The sequence below is a fragment of the Cupressus sempervirens genome, chromosome 7 (genome assembly GCF_028749045.1).
Source record: "Cupressus sempervirens isolate cs-2001-9-10 chromosome 7, ASM2874904v1, whole genome shotgun sequence".
NCBI classification, from domain to species: domain Eukaryota; kingdom Viridiplantae; phylum Streptophyta; class Pinopsida; order Cupressales; family Cupressaceae; genus Cupressus; species Cupressus sempervirens.
The window spans coordinates 761,249,239-761,262,429 of NC_143124.1; the positions used below are offsets into that span (position 1 = coordinate 761,249,239).

The window sequence follows — 13,191 nt, forward strand, 5'->3', positions numbered from 1 at the left end:
TCTTGATTTAATAATTCTCTATTCGTTGTGTTGATACTCTGCTCTTATCAACTTGATTATGTAATGCTGCTCTTCCTTTAAGTCCTTACACCCCTTTTACTTCCTTCAAAACTGCGCTAGCATTCTTTCATGCATTCCCACATGACTTCTTACTCTTCCATTCAACTCTCACACACACAAATTATGGAGTATCAACCTCCTTTTAAAGGCTTCGAAGGCTTAGGGTTAGATATGAATCTACGATCAATATTCATCCATCTTTTCCCACTCAAATCTTTACACTTTTCCTATTGGTTGCATGCTTTACCATTTTTCTGATTGGCTACATGCTGATTACATAGGAAATGTAAAAGATTCGATCTTATCTTTTAGATCCTTATAGATTCATCTTGTGTCAGCTCAGAAATGGTTTACATCTGAGTTTGTGAAGGCACAAACTCATATGTTGATTCTGTGTTACTCGACACTTATTGATTGTTGATGCTCGACACATGTAGGATTCTATCTTGCTTGGTTCCTATAGTAACTCTATCTCGCTCGACATCTATACTTTTCTCTGCATCTGTTATCATTCAACATCTCTTATCACTCAACACTTGAAACTTGCTTGGCACCTGTTGAATTTCTAGCTCAGCTTATACTATAGCTTGACATCTATATCAAACTCGGCATCATCTTAGAAATTGGTAAAGTGTGTTGACATTCAATTGTCAAAACCAATCTGAGACCAACATTTGTAAATCACTTCTTCCTCTTGGGTTTCTTGCATATCATCCTTGGTGTCCTCCTTGTAGCAAGTTTCCTACTTTTTCCTAAATCTTTCCAATCCTCTTTCTGCTGAACTTGTGTTGTCTCTTTTTTCTTTGGTCGAGGGATTAAATTCTTCATACTAATGTTCACAACTTGACAATCATGTCCCTTATTGTCTCACTCTAAACCCCATACTCCCAAGATCCTAGGATTTCCTTTTGAACAACCATCAACATTACACTTTCGTCATGTAATATCTAGAGAGTGCCATTAAGTTTCTTTTCTTTTCCGAATATAGACCTGGTTCAAATTGATGAGACTCTGTTTGATCTTTCGAATCTACCAATTTTCAGGTCAATGATGGCAAGAAAGGATGCGCTTTTAGGGTAGACCATAAAATTAATAGTTTCCATTATAGACCTCTTCACAATGTAGAAAAGAGACAAAATGGATTTACTTTTTTCTCTAAAATTTGTATCTTTCCTTTATTCCCATAGAGTCCAACACTAGTAGAATTTTGGCAAATTAATGACTACATGACTAGAACTTTTAGTGAAAATACTAAAGAAATTAGTCACGTGACTAAAACTGATAAAATTCTATTAAGATTTTGTAATTTACATGTATAATTGACTAAATATATGACTAAGTTAGTCATTAGATAAAATCACAAGGTTGGAAAAAAATAAGTAATGAAATAAATGACTAAACAGTTGGTCATTAATAATTAGTCACCCAAACAAATAAGTAAATGAATGATCAATGAGTTTTTTAATCATATTAATACATTCTTTAAGGTTTTTATAAGTTTTATTACTCATAGATGAAGTATTTTTCCCTACCAATACCTCATTGTCTGTTAACTTCCTCAGATGTCCTACATACTCATTATCAGTTAACTTCTAGATGGATTTTTAATTGTTTCCTACATACTCATTATTCATTATTCATCTAGGAGATGTTCATAAGGACTTATGAATTACCTATCATGAATATTGGATCACAAAGACTCATTTCTCATCAATCGTCAATTTTCAATCTTAGAAAATTGCAAACATAAAATATTTTTATATATTTTATATTTATTATTATATATTATTATATAAAAATATTAAATTTATGAGTGTAATATACTTTTCTAGCATATAATTTTTATAGAACTCATTCATAAGGAGACAGTTACAAGGGAGGGAGAAAGGGAGATAAAGATAAAATAGATTAGAAAATAAAAATAAAGAACAAAACATTATAAGATAAATATATGAAAAAGAGATCAATTGAAAAAATAATATGTTCATCACTTATACCATCCAATAGAACATAAATTGAATTATTAAAATTAAATCTATTTAATGATTATTTATGTGATATTTTAATTTTACATAAAAAATATTATTAATAATATTTAAACAATATCACTATACAATAAATGTATGAAAAAAGGACCAAATCTCCTTTTGATTGACCTTTCACACCTTGCAATTACTATTTTAATAAAATATTTACAATATTTATCTTTTCCTTTGGAGCCATAATTTCTTCATAGTTAGAATGGGGAGTCAACTCTCTCTCTCTCTCTCTCTCTCTCTCTCTCTCTCTCTCATAGAGGCATTCAACATTGTATGATCCCTAATAAATAGCTCCAATTGCTTAGCTTCTATTTTAGCATGCAAAGACATCCTTTCCTTTGTGCTAAAACCTTAGAATGAAAGGGAAAAGTTGAGGGAAAATCACCAAACCCTACAATTTTTTTTAGTGCAAGTATTAATTTCATGATATATTCATATTTTGAAGTATTTTTGTATGTTTTAAATGATTGCATGAGATTGGATTGTTGTAAAAATTGTAAAAGTGTAGCAAGTGTATTTCAATTTCCATTTGTTTATGTTTTTAGCATTTTCTCAATGCATTTGAGAGTTGCAAGGGAGTTAGATTGTGTAGATCAAAAACACATTTTCTGGAAACACAAAAGAGAAATATCACAAAACTCTAGGAAATTCTTTAGCTTGAGATAAGCCTATTTGTATTTTTGTCATTTTTTTCAAGTTTTTCATTCTTTTCACTTAAAGGCTTAGTAGACTTTGATTATCAGAGATAAATTGAAATCTCTCTTCAATTTCATGTGTTAGGGTTTTGAAAATTTATGCTTTTGGGTTCTAGGAATATTAAATTCTAATGTTGTAAGACCTATTTGTCCTATCACTCATGAAATGACAGGTGTCGACCTTCAAAGGACATCTTCTTGCATTTCTTCTTATTGCCTCTATGACCATTTTTCCTATGTTCTTATTGCTACCATCAGGGCCTTTCATGTGGCTGAATGATTTTTGGTTATGGCCTTGTATTTCTAATAATAATGGAAGGAACTACAACTGGCATGCCATTTCCCCACTTCATTGGCCCACTGTTTTAGAATCAATTAGATAGATGGCTGAAAAGATGGCCTTCAAAAGTTGCAGTAATAAGGTTAGCAGGAGAAGGAAATTGGTTTTGTTAGTTCCAAATCTTATGCTTGTTAGAGTATCACCATTTCCTTTTTACTTTTTTTCAATTATGTTACTATTGACACAAATGTCAAGTTTGGCACATATATTTGTGGGTCAGCTGCTAGAATGGCACTAAAGGCCTTAACTGCCATATATAATTGCCTCCTTTTAAAGACATTGGTAGACACCAAATATAAAAAACACCATTCAATCCTTGTGGTGATTAGATATAATGCAACTTAATTTGTTATAGTTGTTGGTTCTGCAATTGGCTTCATAATATATGTAAAAGAGCTTTACAAAATATGTAGGGAAGGAATGATTGAAAAAGTAGCTAAAAATCCTTTCATGATAGACCAATTTGATTTCTATGATTCTAAATTTTTTGACACAATAACCTCTGTCATTGATGATCAGTGCCTCCATTAGGGCTTACCAAAGTTTGAATTAAAATGAGTCATTCTAAGAAATCCCAGAGTATCAGTTTTATCACAGAAACATCCTAGGCACAACATGAACTGTTTGTACCAAGCTAAGAAATCATTTTTGAGGTCTGATAGTGATGAATGATATCTTTGATTGGGAGAGAGCCCATTATTTCTTTTAGTGGCTTATCAAGAAAAAATATTTCCAAATGGATACTGCAATGTGCAATGTGACCATGAAATTTATTAGAAGGGGAAGGCAATGGCTTAGCATAGAGGGTATTGCCAGATAACTCTATTGTAACAAGTTGTGTGAGGCTGTGCAATCTTCCCCACAAGGCTGTCAAATGGTTTTAGAGAATGAATGGGAATTAGTTTATACTTGATGAGGTAACATTTACTTTAATGCTAGATGCTTATGGTAAGGCTTGTAAAGTATAGGAGGCTATAAATTTGTATGAGCGAACAAAATCATATGGCTGGTGACTTGATATAAAAGCATTTTGTACACTATTTAACCTTTTTTAGCATTTCTATGGATTTCAATAGTGCACTAAATGCTTTTGAGGAAATGTAAGAATTGGGGGTTAATCCTAATTTGGTTGCATACAATGTAATGTTTAGCATGCTAGCTAAACTAGGGAGACATTTAGTGGCTAGAACTCTCTTGAATGTGATGATTAGTATGGGATTGAGTCCTAATAGGATAATTGTAATTAGTCTTATTATAATCTATAGTAAATCTAGGTGGGTAGTTGATACTTTGAAGGTTTGTAAGGAAATGGAAGAGAAGGGTTAGGACATAGGCTTGTCCATTAATAATACACTATTGGTATGTTCGCTAAGCTAGGTTGTGTGAAGGAGGTTGTTGTGCTTTTCAAACAGATGCAACAATAAGATGTTTGTAAGCTTAATAGCTAGAGTTATACATCCATGATAACTCTATATACAAGGAGAGAAGAGATTGAAGAAGCCAATAGGATATTCAATGAGATGCAAGAAGCTAGATTCAGGCCTAGTCCTATGGTTTACACTTTCCTTATACAATGCTATGATAAATCAAAGAAATTTGATGAGTTTTTAAAGATGTTTAATGTAATTCTCACCTTTGGATTCTCACCTTCTGTGAGAAGGAACAAATAGGTTCAATTGTTGAATGCATTCAAAAGGTCAATCCTAAATTAGGTCTACTTGTAAATATGCTACAAGAAGAGGAGGTGGACTTGCATGTTTTCCAAGATGAAGTTCAAACCATCCCTAGGAAAGATTCAAAGAGGACAAAGATCAAACTCCAATTCTTTGATTGATCTATGTCAAATTTTCATTTTCCAAGAAAGAGTTCACCATTTTCTTTTTTTGGGAATGTATGGAAAACTGTACAAAATCTTCTTAAAAAGTCTCCTAAGGAATGGTGCTTAGATTTGTGAAGCCTTTACTTTAAAAATACAATAAATTCTTTTGATGATTGGATAAGAAATATATAAAAAGATATGGAAGTTGGAGAAGAAATTCCTCTAAAATACTCTCATGAATAGGCTTTAATAGATAGTGTTTCCTTTTGAAAAAAAGAACAGAAAGAATTGGATATTCTTCGCAATAAGGGAGGCAAAAATTCCATGGTTGCAATCAAGGAGTTTTTTGCTAGATATCCACTATTATGACTTTTACTTCTCTTAATAGAAAGAGTAATATTTGAGTAAAATATGTGGTAGTTGTTTGAGATTTACCTGATGGATCTATTATAAATACTGCTCTCTATGGAAACCCCCTACTATACTGGAAAGTGGTGAATCACATGAGGAGGTGGTTGAAAATGACGGGTCTATCTATTTGGTAGAAATGGAGTCAGTTTCAGCAAGGCACTCAAAATGTTCTATAATTGAGAGATCTGTGATTGATTGTATAAATGTACAAAATTGATCATACAACTTTGTTGGCATGGGATTCCAAATCTATTTATAGAAAAGATAGGGGAAGACCAAGCAATAATAGAGTTGTTGATGGTCGTTATGAGTCATTTGCTGTGTCAGATGCCTATGAGTGCAAAAACATCAATAGGGATTCACAACATTTGTATTTCTTACGAGATGATTGATTCAATGGAATTAGCAACATCATTTCCCAAGCCCTACACAACATTTCCAACATCTAAACTTAGGCAAATGAGGTAAAAATTTCTTAGCTCTTCAAAACCTATGGTTTTGACATTGAAATGAAAAAGGGTGTTTGGAACAATAACACTTTATGATATTAGAAGCAATAGAAACATTCTCTATGGAGTTCAATTTAGCAGTATAGTCTAGGATTTGGGGTGTACAACTCTAGTCATGTTGGGGGCTTATGATTTAGTCTCTGGTTTTGATGTACTTACCAAGTCCAATGTATTGGATTAGAACAGAAGCTAAGCTGGAAATTGGTCAAGATTTCATTTGTCCTACTGCTCATGGTATCTTGGGCCCTTCTCATCTCTTTAGAAGATGTTCATTATATTGCTTTGGTTGTTTCTTTTGCAATTTTTTCTAAACTTCAAATTTATAGATTCTCATATGCTACCAATGAAGGGTTAATGAAGGTTGTTAGTTGAGAAGGAAAACTTAGGGAACTATTAAGAGGGCCTATGCATATAATTGATAACGTAATAATAATTAAATAATATCCAATAATTATAAATGGTTGTTGTTATCACTGAAGAGCCACATTAGTGAATAGATGTGCCTATGAAGAGACCACACTAGCACCATATTTATGCAAGAGATAGAAAATTAGAAGAATAATCTTTATCAGAAATTACAAGAACATTGAATCATATCTAAAAGGAGATTGCAAATGCTTATCATATAGGAACATATAATCTTTATAGGAAGACAAGGAATTAAGGAAGGGAGATAAAAATAGAGGATGGAAATCTAAGAAGGATAATAAAAATAACTTATTATCCAGAGGATAGATTGCAGTCAACCATGAAATAATAATCCTAGTTAGCACAGTATGTTTGATAGGAAAAAGAGGCATGGCATTCAAATGACAGGGTTTGGATATAAAGTTAAAATCTTAGCCAGATCAAAGAAGGAGATACATAATAGAATGGTATCAGGAAGACACAAGGTGTACATGGTAAAACATATGCAGCAAGAAGAGGTAATATATCCTAGGAATAGGGAGTGACTGTAACATGAACATACAAGGACCAATATTCACTTCTAGATGCAGATTCTATGCAGCAATTAAAGTGATACAATACACATATCCACAAGTGGGATAAGGTATTGAGCTTGCAAAAGTACGCGGAGATAATATGGCTTCCCAACCCTCAGTTATTCATGCCCAACTCTAATTTTTCAAGCCACCTCAAATCTAGTTGATGCATGCATTTTTTAATAGTTGGCTTTCATTGTGTAATCTATTGATGTTTTTGGCCTAATCTACATAAGCCAATTAATCTTTTATTTATTGTATAGAAAAGGATTATGAATAGGAATATCCATATCCTCAAGATTAAGGCAAAGACTAGGTTACTCAAGTAACCCCCAATAGTAAAAATATGGCAAGAAAGGCTAATGTCTTATAACTAGTGCTTCCTTTGGTTTAGGGCTTGCTAGTACAAAATAGAAATGCCATCTATTAGATAGATATCAAACTTGTGAAGCAGTTATAGTTCCATATGTGGTGAGAACCAATGCACAAACACAAAATTAATATTCCTCAAGTGTAGAATTATAGAAAAATCACCAAACCAAACCAAAAAAGATGCTAATTAAGGAATATGCTATGATCACAAGAATATGTCAAAAACTAATTACACAAAATATAAACATGACGGGTAACATGCAAGATTTGAGGTCAAAAGCACACATGTATTCCTATTGTTTGTTATTTGCAAGTGCACAAGAAACCAAATTTAGAAAGGGAAATCTGGAAAACTAATGGCACTAAAATAGGTCCCACTTTCTTTATCTAAATACCTCTCTACTACTATGAATGTGAGCATGGTATACATATGCCCTATGAATCCCTTGTACTTTTTAGGCATGGTGATAATTTGTAGCAAGAACCTCCATGTCTAAGGTGGGTCTAAAGTAGGGTGTTTTGTAGCATACTACTGCAAGAGTTTGCACAAATGAAGATAACCCACCGACAAGGCCACCATAGCAGCTCTAGGGAAGGTCACAGAACAAACAAGTTCCTCTAGGGGCCATTCCTACAAGTATCTTGTTGGCATTTTGAGTGCAGCAACATAAGCTCCTCTAATAGCCTTATTGGCTAAAATATAAATTTTCCTTTGACCTGGCACAAGTTTGTCCATCTTTCATTGAATTTTATCTATGTTTTTTGGTCTTAAAAATCAATTTTCATTTTAAATTTTGTGAGTATGTTTAAATATACTAAGGGTTTGTGTTACATGCATTGTGGGCATGTGTTCCTATATACTTTAATCAAATTCACTACATTTATTGTCATATATTTAACTTCTATAGTTTGGCTGTAATAAAAATATTATACTTTAACTATATTATAAACACACTAATCTTGAGCAACCAAAAATCATCAATCATGATTGTGGCAGTGAAAAATCTATGCAACCATCATAATTAAATAAAGATTCATCATTATTTAATATTTCAATATTCCTTACAATAGCTTAATACACCACTTCATGCTTTGTGTGGACTGAATGAATGCAATGATGTTACATATTAAATAGACACAACTAGCAAAGGAGGAGAGATGATTAGAATATGCAAGTTTACTTAACCTACCAACAAGGCCTATACTGACTTGATTGCATAGCTCAAAATCAAAAATATTAAATTGTGGCACTCAATAGTCCAAATTTTGTTTGTCATGGAGAGTTATCCTATTGTAGACGTTGGGTCTCCTGTGCCCACCAAAAATAGGACAAAATGACACTGCTCCTCTGCCGCCATGTCCTTCCCAAATAAATAAGCATAAGCATTACAACGATATTGATGTTAACTTGGAATGACCTAGTGGACTAGGGATGTGGCTTTGGCATGTGGAGTGTGTTGCGTGGATGATGACAAGTGCGAAAGGGATGTGGCTTAATATAATAATAATCATTATATTCTAGTAAATGATTAATGTTGGCACTTAAATATATTTATGGGCAATAACTTTTATTCATTATTATTTATGAAGATACTTTTTGATTGCTTCTTGCCATTATCATACAATTTAATTCGTTAATTTAATAGGAATCTTATGCTTAAACTCTTCTCTGAAACTGAATAGTAGGTTTCTAATCCATGCAAGTTTATTTAATTACAGAAGCATTAATTATTATATACTAATAAATAATTCTCTATTGTTAATATATTATCATTATTAATTGATAATGTATTATTATTTGTTAATTTCTATATATTTTTAGACCATTAGGTGAATTTGATCTCGTAAAGGATCATGAGATGGGAAAATAAAAAAGTTATGGCTTCTGTGTCTACCAAGCTAGAATATTACCATAATGACTCCTACCAGTGTACATAGTGAGACAATTATGCATATAATTTTAAGGAATAAGGGCTTCAATTTTCCTTTGGTAATATGTTAGGATCCGACAGTGATTGATATTCCTTGTGCTACTCTTAATGATTTGAAGATGGGTGATAGAACACTCACCATCAGACAAGCTTCTACAGGGGTTGGGGGATCCATTATCATAGCTTCAAAACTTAATTGATACTTTTTAAATGGAATTGCTGACCTATATTGTTTAAATTATTAGAATTTCTTATATGCCAAAGTTTTGTAATTTTTGAGCTCTCAATGAGAGAACTAAGAATTTCATAATCGTGAGATTTATATTTTAAATTGGCACAGTACATGTATTGTATTCAAAGCTATATCTTGTCAATCCTTTGATGTGTGATGTGTTTCTTGTGTGGAGTTTTTCTTTGCATGTGTCATATTACAATAGAAAATTAATTTACTCTTATATTTTCTTATATGTTGAATGGAGAATCAGTGAAGTAATTTCTAGTTCTTTTTTACATTTGTTTTCTAGTAATTGATGTATACTAGATTATATAAAATGTCTTCATAACTATTTTGTCCTTAATTTCACATGCAATGGCCAACCTAAGCATGAGTAGGCTAATGTTTTGGTTTATGCACAACAACAAATTGTTGTTCACGTCTTTGTAACAATCAATTTTTTTTTCTTTCTACTTGGGTCCATATATTTGTTGTCTTTATTTTTATTTTCATGTCTATTAGAACTAGTTCTACAATTAAATGAAGAAACTAGTATGTCTGACATGTTGTTGGGATTGTTAATAGAAATTGAAAGCAATCAACCAGTCAATAATTCTATAAAAGTAGTTTTCCTTTCATAGGTATAAGAAACACTTAGCATTTCATTATCACCAAGTTTCTTATTTTTATTCTTGAATGATAGATATCATGCATAGTAGGTTGTGGAACTTGAGGGATGATAATGAGTATGAAGAGATTTTGGAAGATATGCATGAGGAATGTGGAAAGTATGGTGAGCATTAAGATTTAGTATTGGCAAGCTTTACCATTTTTTGGTTTTAAAATAATTGGAGGTGTGTTTTGTTAACAATATTTGATTCTAGTTTATATTAAAGATGCCCTTCTAAGATCAAAAAGTAAATACTTACCTATTGTAGGAACATTGAAAAATCTTTTTATCCCTCGTCCTGTACCATCTGAAAATGAAGCTTCATCTAGTGTGGGGATGGTAAAGTCAAACACATTTCATATGTTCCTTCTATTTTAGAGTCTTTGAAGTTTTCATTCTTTTCCATTTAGGCTTACTAGTTAAATTCCACTTGCTATTTGCAGTTCTTATGTATACTTGGGCATAAGTTCAACCTTGATTTTTAGTTATACCCCTACTGACATCATAACTATAATCAAGTTTTTGTTGAGCATTCTAATTCTCAAGAAGCAACAAAATCCATTTCAGCTCTTAATGGGCACAAATTCAGTGGCAATGTTCTTTCTATATTCTATCCTAAAGAGAAGTTTGAACAAGGATATTATGGATGTTGAGAGATACCAATTCTATTGATCATTAACATTAGCTCGGGACAGTGCTGAGTGTTTTTCTATCTGCATTTGAATTCATTAACATAATTCCTATATGTTAAGTCATCCAAGGGTTGTATAGTTAATTTTATAATAAGTTATTCCAATATGTGTTTCAGGTGTAAATTCTTCTATTGCGTTGTGTCATTTGGGTTTGGTCACACAAGATACACATTGTTTATGTAGGCAATAGTGTTCTTGCAACATTCTATCCTAAGGAGAAGTTCAATTGAGGACTTAGGAGATTATGGAAGCTGATACATGCCAATCTTATCAATCGGTAACATTAATATGAGATTATGTGAAAAGTATTTGTTGAATTCATTGTGAAAAGTATTTGTTGAATTCATTAATAGGAAACATTTATTCTGAATTATATTGTTCATCTTTCAATTAGGTGCTTGTGACATGTATTTTAGTTTGAATTTTTCCATTGTATTAGGTAGTTGGGTATGGCCACAAAAGGTATAACTTGATCTAGAGAAATGTTTTGTGATGTAGAATATTTTATCTAGTTTAGCCTTAATTTAAAAAAAAATGTTGTGGCACTTGTGGTTGGCAGTATATTCTCTTGCATTGTAGCACATCATGCTCACTTGGTTGAATATCTGCTGGCTTTAGAAGACTAACATAAAACATTAATTATTGTCCAAAGATTCTGTAGGGTATAAATTTAACCATAAATGTTCTACTTTGTCATCAAAGAATCCACATTTATCTATCAATAGATAACAAAGTGTCACTCAGTAGCTTGAGATATTTATATAAGGGGGAGGGGGGGTTCCTCCACCCACCCCCTACCCCTTAATCATAGTGGACAATAAGATTTTTTTTTTTTTTGAATGATTGAAACATGATTTGTGTCAAAGGGAATTATTTGGATGTGTCTTAAAGAGGTCTTGGAACACTGTCCCACATTTCGTGTTTGTAAAACAATAAAGATTTTTTTTTCAAATCATTCCCCTTACATAATCTCATGATTGCTATTGATCAAATTTATGTTGGATTTTTAATTGTTTGTCTATTATTCCAGCAAGAATTGAACTAGTTGAAGATTGTGTGGAAGCATTTCAAATTGGTTTTGTAATTCCTTTTTAAGACATGGCTCTATAAAATAAGAAGCATTGTATTTGTATTTGTACCTCTAAGATGTCATTTCGAAGAATATGACCACCATAACAATGATCAAGAAAGAAGGCTAGGCTAACAAATGGGTGACTAGTATTTAGGAAAGAAGGTAATGCCATGAAGATTATCTACATACACTTAATAATTTACTAAATAAACTATTTCACAATCTGGGTAGTGCTACTATTGGTTATGAAATGAATAGGTTGTTTTTTTACACTTAACTCCTACTATTAAGGTTTTTCTTTTCTTGTTCCACGACTTAATTATAACAAGAGGAACATGTCACATGTAATGACTTTGATTATGATCAAGAAAGAAGGCCGAGCTAACAAATGGGTGACTAGTATTTAGGAAAGAAGGTGATGCCATGAAGATCGTCTACATAAACATTTAATAAATTACTAAATAAATCAAAATCTAGGCAGTGTTGTTGTTGGTTATGAAATGAATTTGTTGATTTTTTACACTTAACTACTACTATTAAGGTTTTTCTTTTTTTGTTCCACAACTTTATTATAATAAGGGGAACAAGTCACTTGTAATGAATTTGATAATGAAAAAATTCTCTTGATCTTTATATTATGCATTTAATAACATCACTATTCTTTAAAGAGTACTATCTCAATGGAAGAGCACCTTTTTTACAAGTAGGAGGATTGTAGTTCAATTCCACCGTACCTTAATATGATTAAATTAATGATTAAATAAACTACCAAATAAAATACCAAATGTACTACCAAATAAATTGCTAAATAAACTATCAAATCAATTACCAAATAAACTACTAGATATACTACCAAAATTACTATGCAAATTACCAAATAAACTACCAAATATACTACCAAATAAACAATCAAATCAATAACCAAATAAACTACCAGATATACTACCAAAATTACCACATAAACGACCAAATAAATGACTAGTTAACAACAGTGAATGACTAAATCAATGATTAAAATAGGTTAATCATGAATTTGGTTGGGAGATAAATGTCTGGCAATAAACTACCATTGGTCACGTGATCATAATTAGTCACATATCTACAATTTTTGGTAGTTTATTTAGTAATATATTGTTGTTTTTGTACTAATAAGAATATGAAGCTATGGATTACTAATAATATAATGAGCAAAAGGGGAATTATTCCAAAGAAGGATCACATCGACTAGAGATCTCGACATAACCTAGGAGGTTTGCAAAGAGCATAACACCAAACTCCACAATTTTGAAGAAAAGGGGAAACAAAAAGAAAAAAGTTCTATCGACTCAACACTGTTCTCACACAGAACACATATGTTAGAGAGGATAAACCCTCTCTTAGATAG

At 31.8% G+C, this 13,191-nt stretch overlaps 2 pseudogenes; both read left to right on the forward strand.

Moving 5' to 3' along the window:
- Positions 1-5,196, forward strand: part of LOC149549510 (pentatricopeptide repeat-containing protein At5g46580, chloroplastic-like) — a 31,258-nt pseudogene extending 26,062 nt beyond the window's left edge.
- A 474-nt stretch (positions 5,197-5,670) lies between these two features.
- On the forward strand, positions 5,671-12,525 carry LOC149549511 (putative phytol kinase 1, chloroplastic; annotated as a pseudogene).
- Positions 12,526-13,191: the final 666 nt, after the last annotated feature.